An 11824-nucleotide genomic window follows, 5' to 3' on the forward strand; every position below is an offset into this window, starting at 1 on the left:
AAAAGAAAAGAAAAGAAAAGAAAAGAAAAGAAAAGAAAAGAAAAGAAAAGAAAAGAAAAGAAAAGAAAAGAAGTACTGGAAATAATGACAGCCTAAAGAGTCACCGTATCCCATTTTATCTGTATTTTTATGCCCCCCTTTTTTGATCACAAAGAAATATTTAATCTGGGAATTGTCTTTTTACCTTTTCCCTCTCACTGATGATGAAAAATAAATCCTTTATATTGGAAAATGATTTATATTTACTTGGGGACAAAATAAGCAACATGAACGGTGTTGTATATGTCTCACTGGAATCACAGAAAAGTAATGCAGACCTATTCATTACTTCTAGACTTGTGAGGTCTTAATAATGGCAAGTTGAAGTACAGGGCTATATAAATTAGGCAACCCATGTTGGCTTCAAAGTTTCTGGTAGTGAAAGTAGGTCTAAATCTACAGCTGAATTTCTCTTCTGTAGTTCATATTTTAGCCAGTAATACCTTTCTGAAGGATAACTGTCTTTGGTTAAAACTGAAGACCAACTTCATCTAAATTTAAGCCTTTCGACTATAGTTAACAGTGCTGGTTTTGTGGCTTTCAGTCACAAAATTGTAACAGTAGGGAACATCTGAGTTAAGGGGGGCTGTGAAATTGCACAGAATTATGATGATTTACCTCGCTGTTTTCAGATCCTTGAACTCCTCAGAAAATTGAATTATTCAAAAAGAAAAAGAAAAAAAAAAGATACGCAATTTATATTTCTCATTTAAAAATCAAAACGATTCTAAGTAGAAAGGATATATTGCCATTAGAACAGTAATTTATTCTGATGTTTGTATCTGTGCTGAAAAACCCTTTGTATAGAATTGCCAAATTCAGTCAGTTTTGCCTTGTGATAATATTATTGCTAGTTCACATCTTTGTGATGTTCTAGTTGTGCAAAATATCCAGAAAGCTACACTCATTCACTAGAGGACAACTTTCTCCCCCCCAGTCAATGTCACAGTGGACCATTCACGTGCAACATTTCAACATTCAGCTTTCTCTAAATGTCTATATGGGGAAAAAAAAAGGAAATAAAGAAATAATAATAATAAAAAGCACAAGGTAATAATTTTATACTGGGAAAATTGTATTTTTTCTTCAAATATCATACAACTGCCATTTACTTTAATATATATACAAATATATATATAAATTCTTTCATGTGATAGCCTGAGAGACCAAACCTAGATCAGGTTTCCACTTTATTTCATGATGTATACATACCAGGAGATTTTCAGTCCCTGTTCTGACAAGCTTTCAATTTGAATAAGGAAGACAAACGGAGGAAGAAATGAAATATTAATATGTGTAGTTAGAGATGGAGAACTGTGCTAGTGAAAAAAATAAAAATATTTCAGACTTCCAGGGGTTCAAAGAGGGCACGGAGCCAAGATCTGAGCATTGGATCTCTGTGATGGTGCAGCATCTCAATATGAATGTTATCCTTCTGTGCTTTGTGGGATTTGACATGTGATTTTTTTTAAACCAAAGCTGGTTTGCAATCCTGACTACAGCGACCACAGTTTTTCTTGTTTAGACCAGAATAACCATCCTCCATTTATTCTGGAACTTGAAACTCTTGTTCCAATCTCTTCCCCACAAAGGAAATGCCAAAAGAAAAAATGCTTTAATAACATATGGGTAACCACAAGAGTAAAGCTGGAGTAATTTTAAGTGAAACTTGATCTAATCAAAGAAAAGCTGTGTATTCCAGCTAGCTTACTGACTCTTTTCAAAGTATAACTACAACATTTACAGTAAGTAAATAAAACAATGTCTTCCTATTTTTCGGAAGTAGATATGGAGTACTAGGCACTTTGTTAAATGATTCGATTACAGGGAGACCGTTTTCTTTCACTGTGTTAATGTAGGTATAAATACTAAACATAACCTGGGGTCCCATTGTACTCTGCTTATAATCCTTAAGGTAGTTTTAGGCCCCCTGCATGAACACTCATAGTAGGCGTGCACAGAAGCTGTGTAGTAGTAGCAAGCAAACGTGGGACTGGCGGCAGAACAGGCAGGCTCCCAGGGACTTCGTGCATTTCCAGATGGGGAAAATCTTAAACAGCTTTGGGGTTTGTGTCCTTGGACAAATGTATTTTTCTTCGTGAGTCTAATTCAGGCATCTTGGCCTTTTTTGGCCTGCAAGCATGAGAATTTTTCTCGTGATCACCTCATGAATGCATAAAATGAATCCTCCATGCAAATGTTTACAGAACTTGTCTTAAAAAGAGTTATTTAATTAAAGGGATGGCATCGCATACTTGTTAGTAACCTAAGACTTCTCCTCATTTGGAAAACTTTAAATGAACAGTTTTTCTTTGAAATCACAAGGACATATTTAAACACAGGCTGCACGCACCTGGGACTGGATGCAGCTGCAGTGTATATGCTTGGACTGCTCAGGGAGTGCTGGATCATCTGAACAAGAGCAGTAATCTCTATCAGGTGGTGGATTAAAAGCACATCTTTGTATTTTTGCTATAGCATATTCTATTGCATAATAACTAACGTACACTGCTATGCCGCATGCCATGCAAATGATGTATAGGTTGTGAGCTGGTCCCTTGCTCAATGGCAAACTTCTGTCTAAGACTTTAAGCAGCATATGCAGTGTTTTGTTTAAGGAAGTTTTACAGTGTGCCTTTTGCTGCTGATCTGTAACAGATTTATCTATCTGAAATATCCTTCTGTATGGTTTGGTATAATTGATTATTTTTTTCCCTTAGTGCTTATTAACATGCCACATTGTCTTATGCTCAGAAAATATATATCTATATATACTTATAATGCCCCCCTTATACCGGTTACCTTGTCTTTGATAGCCAGTTTACATATTTAAAACAAAATCAAGAAAGGCATTCACTCCTTTTTGTGTAGGAAGTCCTATTTCCCTTTACTTCTCCCATACGTACATAGATGGTTAGCCTCGATAAAGGCATGTTGTACATGCAGCATATTATTTTTTGCAACCATTTTCCATATTTCTGCATAACCTTTTTCTTTCCCATGTTATAAATTCTAGCAGAATGAATGCAGAAAACTATGATATTATTTTAATTGTCCCTTAAATGCAAATTGAGTGAACCAAACTGGTCAGCTATAGAAGCAGTTGATCAGAAGCGATATTCTCCTGTTAGTAACATGTTTTAGATTCTTTCATTTCCCAAAATAACTTCCTTACAGGCTTTTCCCCTCATAATTGTTGAATATCACCTAAAAGCCATCTATATGTAGTGATCTAAAAAGCTCACAGTCCGCAAACCTTTATTACGAATTCACATTTACTTATAATCTTCATTGTAACCTTTACTTCCTGTCCCTACCCTAACCTCAGGCTCTAAAAAGACAAGTCATCTGCCATGCAAATCTTTAAATTTTCCAAATCAGCCCTTCAGTAAGTTGTCATAATTTAGTGCAGGTGTTTCCAATCCATAAACTTCACAATGGCCATATAAAACCCAATGTAGTTATGTAGGTAAGTTGCAGTCCTGACAGTGAACATCCATACATGGTTATTCTTCTTGAGGAACATATAAAATCATCTGAGAGTGTGTCCAATTCTTAAATATTTATTTAAAAATAACTTTCTTAAGCCAGGATTAACTTTATAAATTTACATTTTTTAAAGGATGCTTTAAAAAATATCCGGAGATTGAAAAAAAAATAAATCTCTATTAATTATCCCTATATCTCACTACAAGACGTACAAGGCATGCGAGAAAAGTGCTACACTCTCTTTCCATTTTTTAATGGTTTAAAAAGAAAGAGCAGATGCAGATATCACAGGCATGCATCTCCTCCACGTGCCCTTGACGATCCAGCCAAATATTTTCCAGTGTCCGTATTATCTTGTGCCATGTGGGAAGCCTAGTTCTACTAATGGTTTAAGCATTTCCTGAACATGACTAGTCTCATGAACTTCAGTGGGCTACACACATATTTTAAATTGAAGAATGTTTAGGTCTAGGAATAGTAAGGGCTTTAGACTTCAGCTTGCTTTAAACTTTGAAATATCATTGGAAATATTGTTGGACATGCCAGCTGAACTGTGAAATGTCATATGTTAAGTATTACAATATGTTTTAATTTGTTTTTGCAGCCTGTAATAAGCATGATGAACTGCATATACAGAATATTAATGAAAAATTTAATTCTTAGCTATAGTGGGAAATTCTTACAGAAAGTTAAAAGGTGATCTAAAATATTAATATTCTTTATTTCTTAAAGGTCTGAGTATAAGTGATTTGTCATGGGAAGGCTGGACTATAGAAAATGGATGGCTTGCTGGAATAGAATTTAGGATATCCTTGTGTGGGCATGTTTATCCAAGAGACCGAGCAGAGAGTAGATGAGGACAAAACCAAAACAAAACCAAAACAACAGCAACAGCAACAAAACAACCCAAAACAGAAGGAAGACTGAAGAAATCCAACACCAAATACTCTGACATTAAGATTTTTAACCTCATTGTTCTGACTAGCCTGTTTTTAATTAAGGCTCCTGGTTTCTTGTGTGATATAATTTTGTAACATATTATTTAACAGTTTTTAAAGTCAAATATACACAAGTCAAATGTGTGTAATTTTATCTTAAATATACATATTGTTATTGTTGGGATGCCTACAGACCACAGTTTGATGTAGCTACACTGCAAACATACTGCCAAAGATCAGTCCCTGCCCCAGGTTACAATGCAGAGATTTACTGTTAATAAAAAAAAAAAAAGAAAAATGTCATTTTAAGGACTATTTTGTTCAGCTTTCACTTGGCTTTTAAAATTTTTAGATTTAAATAGCTAATAGAAGTGATTATGTAAAAGAGCACTAATTCTGCAAGAATTTGCCTGAGCAGGGGCTCTTGCAATTAACATAGATAGATTCATCTGCTAAGTTCAGAAGAAAAAATGTTCACTATTCCTGCACTCAGCACATCTCAAATGGCAAAATATATTCTCTACATACTCTATATAATTGCTCTCTACAACTACCCGAAAGGAAGGTGTGGGGAGCTGGGGGGTGGCCTCTTCTCACAGGTAACTAGTGATAGGGCTAGAGGGAATGGCCTCAAGTTGTGCCAGGGGAGGTTCAGGTTGGAAATTAGGAGACATTTCTTCTCAGAAAGAGTAGTCAGGTATTGGAATGGGTTGCCCAGGGAGGTGGTGGAGTCACCCTCCTTGGGGGTGTTTAAGGAAAGGTTGGACGTGGTTCTTGGGGACATGGCTTAGTGGGTGATATGGGTGGTAGGGGAATGGTTGGACCAGATGGTCTTGGAGGTCTTTTTCAACTTTAATGATTCTATGATAATACACCTAAACCAGAACTGTTTATTGTCCAATGTCAGAATATCATATATTGTGTGGCAGAGCCAAAATGTGTTTCCATAAAGGAGCAGCAAAGGGAAGAAAACCACCCCACCATATCTGCAGCAAGAGTCTGGACTAAACACACATAGAGATGTCCCCAGACTGATTTTTTTTTTTTTTTTTTTCACATTGGTGCATTTGAGAAATGCACTCTGCTGTTTATCACCAAAACCACATCACCATATTTTCCTCCTTTTTGAGTAATTAGTATTGTTAATAAACTAATGTTTTGTCTTTGTGCTATTTTTTGTTATCTAAAAGTTTCTGATGTGTGCAGATATTCATTTGCAGCTAGCAGAAGGCTGACCAGACTATCTGGTGTCATTTGCTTTGTTATGTAGAGAAGGTAAAAACCATTTACACGGAAATAATTCAAAGTATTTCTATGTTGCTCTTGGCAAGCAGGTGCAAGCAGGTGTGCACTTATCCATAAGATAGTTTATAGACGTAGTCTTTTTCTCCCAGCCATCTTAAGATGACATAAACTGACTCCCCTTTTCACAGGATGCCAGGGTTTTGCACTTACAAAGACAAATCAGACTTGCAGATCCGTAGTACAACAATGAAAACTTTATTACTTTTCTTTCTGTTGGACTGCTTGTTTTGTCTCTGATTGTGCTATTATGTCAGGTTTAGGATCTTCAACTTAGCAACGTTTAACTCAGTATGTGTAGCTCTCCAGGCATTAGTTTAGAAAGCAATTTCTGTGATTACACAGTATGTTACTTCTTAAATTTGTAATTAGTTCATTGAGACTGTTTCCCAAGCTTTTCCTTCCAGGTTAGCTATGAAGACTTCCAAAATTTTACTCAATGTTCTAGTTCTTCATTGGCTTTAAGGTAACTTGATGTCAGTCTTTTATATATTCCTCGTTGCTGGAAAAATTCCACATTGTAAGAAGCTAAATGGTACTAATTCTTACAGCTTTTGTTCTTGGCTGAAAACAGAAAAGAAAGTGATTATAGCAGCAGATGCCACACAATATAAATGCTGTGTTTGGTCACTTTACGATGTTGTCTATCACAGACAGATAGCTAGACAGCCCGAGTAACTGCCCAAATGGGCTCTGATGTTATTTGTTCATGGGGAAAAAAAAAAAAAAAAAAAAAAAAGGTGTAGGTTGTAATGGTATGGTAGTGCATGAGTCCCTTGCGTTCACTTTGGTGAATGATTTTAAGGACACTTCAGTCCTTCGTATCATTCTGGCCATGAATATTTGCCCTGTCCTTTTTGATTTGTTCTGGCAGTCCCCTGAGACTCATCATGAGCACGATGTGTAAGTTTTGCTTGTAATTTCTCTGGTACACAATTACAATTCCTTAAAATTCCAAATGTGACATTTTATTACCTGTCTATCCTGTGCATGAAGTTCATTCTGTAGGCTACAACATGGTATTAGAATAGCATCCATGCATTCAGGATTCCTGGATCACCTCCTAGACAGGAAGATATGTAATTTTCTGTTAAATCAGACACTACAAGATAACAGCTTTGAATTCTTCTCCTGTAATTGCAGCAGTCATATTTATAATCCATGCAACAACTTCTATATAATCAACTAGATAAGCATCTGAAAAAGAGCAGATGAGATAAACTATCATCTGCTGTGTTTTTGATTTGACTATATAAAAATGAAAGCAATCTTGCTAGCCATCTGCAGACGGTTCCTGCTCCTCTGAGTCTTTCTGTCATTAGCAGAACTGCCAGGGAGGTGTGATCTGTACGCACTTTGAGTGTGATGCCTCAGAGGCGAATTCTCTTCTTTTCTGTAGTGGATGCACAAAGAAATGTTTTCTTTCTATCCCTTTTATGATACCTTGTAAATCATTCTTGGTTCACATACAATGGACCTCTCATAATAGTTGTTCCCATGCATTGGGTAAAAGCGATCTCGTATTCATAGTGCGAAAAAGCGTTGGCCCGGGGAGGTGCTGCCTGGAAGGCAGTTTGATTCGAAGGTGACAGCTTGATGGGCTGTCCATGCTGGGGTACCACCAGGCATCTTTTGGGATGGCAAAGCCAACCCCCAGTCAGCTATGGTTGGGTTTCTTAGATCAGCTGCAATGCCACAGAAACAAACCCAAGCCTTTATGCGACCTCTCGGGAGCTATGAAATAAAAGAGATTGCCCTCCCTCATAGCAGTTGGCCATTTGGCCTGAGACAAAAGTAATGACAATGGTTGTGAACACTGAAGTGAGCAGTGTAACTACGGGCTGTATACAGTCAAAGCTTTCACTGGTAGAAAATTAGCTATGATGAAATTTGTCCCAGTTTAATTTTAGGTTTTACAATTTAGTGTTCTTAGTAGTAGTAGTTCTACAACCAACAATGTTTCTACAACCTTCACATACTTAGGAATAGACAATGTATGCCTTGATTTTAGACCAGAAAAATATGGTTGTCATTTTTTATTTATTTATTTATTTTTTCCACAGAGAAAGGTGAGCCCTCCTATGTGTTCTGTGACTTCTTTCACTCCCAATGGAGAGATGATGTGCCCAAGAAAAGACTACTCGGTGCACCCAATTTAGTGTTTAGCAAAATTCAGTTTCAGCCCCCCTGTATTGACATGTTGAAGTACAGCCTGTAGGTTTTTTTGTTTTTTTTTTTTTTTCATTTTTCACGAGCTTCAGGAGTCTTTCCAAATACTGTAACATTATCCAGATAATACTAGATTCCAAGCTTGTTATTAAGAATTATGAACATATTTGAAAAGCTCTGGATGTTGATTCAAGTCTGTACGGTGTATGAATAGAAAAGTGCATTAAGTAAATGCTGTGAAACTCATGCGTTTTGAATGCTTGGTAATATGCATTCTTTAAATCAAGAGTAGAAAACATACTCTGCAAATACTGTGTCAGAATCTGTAAATAGGTAACTGTCAATCACAGTGACTGGTTTTGGCTTCCTTGAGTCCATACAAAACCAAGTACTCCAGTTTGCTTTTTGTTACCACTGTGCTGAAATTAATTCAGAAAATGCAGTGTCTTCATTAGTATCATTCCAGGCTATTTTTTTAATTATCTTGTGACTCAGCATCTCTCATTCAATTGTAGAGAATATAATTTCCATTGTAATAGTGGCACATTAGATTGAATTTTCATGCTGTGAATAAACCCTTCTGCACATCTGGTATTTCCATGTAATAGTTGATACTATTTCTTTTGTAACAGCTGAAACTGGAATTTGTATTGCGGCAATGTTTGATTATATTGAAGCACTGCACCCAATATGTATTTGCGTATTTACTGCAGTTTACAGATTTCTGCTTGGCAAGAATATTACTGTACACAATACAGAATTCAGCGATATGTATCAAAACTCATTTTTCTATGCAGGAAACAAGAAGAACAATGTTCCTCAGGTAGCTTCACTAGATATGTCAAGTGTCGAGCTTCTATAGCATTGCAGGGAAATGCATTCACTGAGTACTGAAACTCAGAAGCTGGTGTCCAACGTTAATGTAGTAGCCTGTGGACATTATTCTGAGAGAAGAAAAGGTAACCAGACACAAATGCATCCATAATAAATAACTGCTTCTATCCACGCACTCAACACAGTAGCATCTAGCACTGTAACTTCACATAAATACCGCTTAGCTATAATTTCATGACATATTTGAATATAACAACTTTTTGCAGGATTTGCATGGTGTTGCATTTGTGTGTGCATCTCACACACGTGCACGTACATGGACACACTTCCCCAAGATCATGGCTCTGAGATGTGTGTTACATGTGCTGAGCTTTTAGCCACAGCTCCAGCGGTTGCAGTTTGAATGTAGTTCACCGCTTCTCATCCTCAATTTTGATATTGTCAATTCAGTTAGAGTAGCAATGATTACAATCTATTGCAGGGTCAGGTCCAATTCATGCTGTAAATACTGTCTATAATCAATAGGAAATACTTTCTTCCATAAACTAAATTTGACCTTTTTCTGCTGTGCTTCAAGACTTAAGATTTTTAACTCCCTTAAACCAGCCGCGTACCGTGCTGCCGATTCCCTTGGTTTCTAGGTACGCTGGCAGTGTTTATAGGATTCAGCTACATTTGTCACAGACATTGCAGCAGCACGAATTCATTTTATTTTTTACCATGAGGGAAAGCATGAAGAATGCACACCAGCTCTCTGCTCTGATACAGTAAACAACACAAATGGTTTTCTTTCTCCAGCAAGGTCAGTGACACAAAGTATATGACTTCCAACTATATGTATTTGAATAACAGAAGGAACTTAAGAGCACCCAAACTTTGTAAGAATGATGCAGATGAATTCAATGGCAGCACAGAAACTGGTCCAATTTCTTCAGTTGCTGAATATAAAGTATAAAGGATGTAATACCGTAAAGACCATTCCACATGTCCGTAGAAATACCAGATGAAAGTGTGATCCTGACTGCAACAGGCAATAGTAAAAAACGATCAAACCACAACACACACCATGAATAAATAAATAAATAAATAAATAAATATTAAATTAAATTAGAGGATCCCCGAACTTCTTTACCTAAGGAGTGTCCTCCTATGTCCAATACCAATGTGTCAGGACCAAAGCTCCTCAGCTCTCCTGAGTAATGGAAATTCAGTTCATGTTATGCATGTGGCGCTCCTTGGAAAACAACCAGATTGTCATCTGTGAACGGGCAGAAATCTAATGCAAACACTTATTTTAGTCTTAAAACAGCCTCTTATGATGAGAATGACTGATAAACTTCCTTATGCATTTTTTAGTTTTAATGCAGTTTCAACACTGAAAACAATCAGGGCATTTCAAAGGGAGCTTTAAGGAAGTTGTCAATAACTAAAGATTAAGCCTTTAGAATGGGGGTGAGATGCGAACAATTCCTTTATGTCATAAAGGAGTAGGAAGTTACTGAAGGGAAGGAAATACAAAAGGAAGAAGAAAAGTAGGACAGAGACATAAAAGGTAGAAAGCAAAGTCAATGAAACAAAGCGTAGACAATGAAGTTATCCTAATAGCAAGCATTTCCTTTCTAGATGTCACTAAGGTGACATAAAATATTCAGTAAATATCAAAGTTATGAAATATGTAGCTGTTCCTACAACTGGATGATTTTAATAGCTGTTACACATTACCTAACTCTGCTGAACCTGAGAATTCCCAGTTCCAACACCATTTTTCCTCAAGAACATTTCTGAGGCAATTTCAAATCCCCTGGTCAATTGTATACAGGGTGGAGTCAACCCAAAATTCAAAGAAAGTGCTTTGTTTCGTTAATAGCTTTGAGTGTGAAAATGAAATAAGAAATCTGAAGAGGTGTCACAGTGAAGAATTATCTTCCTCGTACCATTTCCAATATAAAGAAGAGGTGGATGAGGGGGTGTGTGGATAGCTGGAACCCTGTACACCACCTGAGTGCTCCTTGAGGGAGAGCTTTGAGTGCTATCAGGGAGCCACTTTGGCTTCCTCTAGGGCTGTCCCCTGTCCATCTCTAGATTAAACAGCCTTAACATTGTGCTAGCTGGGACTGATTTTTTATTATTATTTTTCTCTCTCTCTCCAGCGAGCCGTGCCTTTGTAAGAAGACAGTTGTAACGTTATGGAAAGCAAGAGGGCAAGCAGAAGAGCGGCGCTGCTGGGGAGGGACGAAGGAGGGTGCGGGCACTGAGCAGCTCGACATACGCAGCCCGAATAATTGTGAACTCGTCTCAGTCCGAACAAAAAACGCCGAAAATATTCCGATAGCATTCCAAAAACACTTTAATATTTGGGGGAGGGGAGGGGGTAGGGGCGAAAGCTCCCATCGCAATATCCTGTAACTCAGGAAGGGGTATTAAACCCGCAGCTCCCCGTTCGGCGGGCATCTCAATCCCAAGCCGCCCGATAAAGGACAAACATCCCTCGGCGGTTCCATGGACCTAGCCCACCGGCTGCCTTTGTTCGCACGGGAACGCGACGCCTCTCCCCCGGTTCCGACAGGACAACTTCAGCCGCGAGCACGGGCTCAGCCCAGAGCATCGCCGCCGCCTCGGCCGGGGCTCGCTGTGCCCGCTCCCAGCTCGGCGGGAGGCAGGTAGGAACCCCGCGGGGCCGCCGTCCCCTCAGCGCCCGTGAGGAGGGGTCCCCGTCCCGGGGGGCGTCGAGGGGGAGGCCTGCGGGCCGCGAGGAGGCGGGGGGCGACCGAGGGAGGGCGGCGGCGGCGGCGGCGGCCGGCCCCGGAGCGCCGTGCGCGGGATGGCGCCGCCGGGCACCGGCCGACCCCGGCGCCCCCGCCCCGGCAGCGCCCCCCTCCCCCTCCGCCCCCGCCCCTCCCGCCCCGGGGGCTCCGGCGCTCGGTGTCACCGTATCATTGTCCGTGCGGAACCCCTGCGGGCCCCCCCAGCACACGCGCACACACACACACACAGACACACACACACAGACACACACACACACACCCCTCCCCGGCCCGCCCCCCCCCCCCCCC

This window comes from Oxyura jamaicensis, chromosome 2 (genome assembly GCF_011077185.1).
Source record: "Oxyura jamaicensis isolate SHBP4307 breed ruddy duck chromosome 2, BPBGC_Ojam_1.0, whole genome shotgun sequence".
Classification (NCBI taxonomy): domain Eukaryota; kingdom Metazoa; phylum Chordata; class Aves; order Anseriformes; family Anatidae; genus Oxyura; species Oxyura jamaicensis.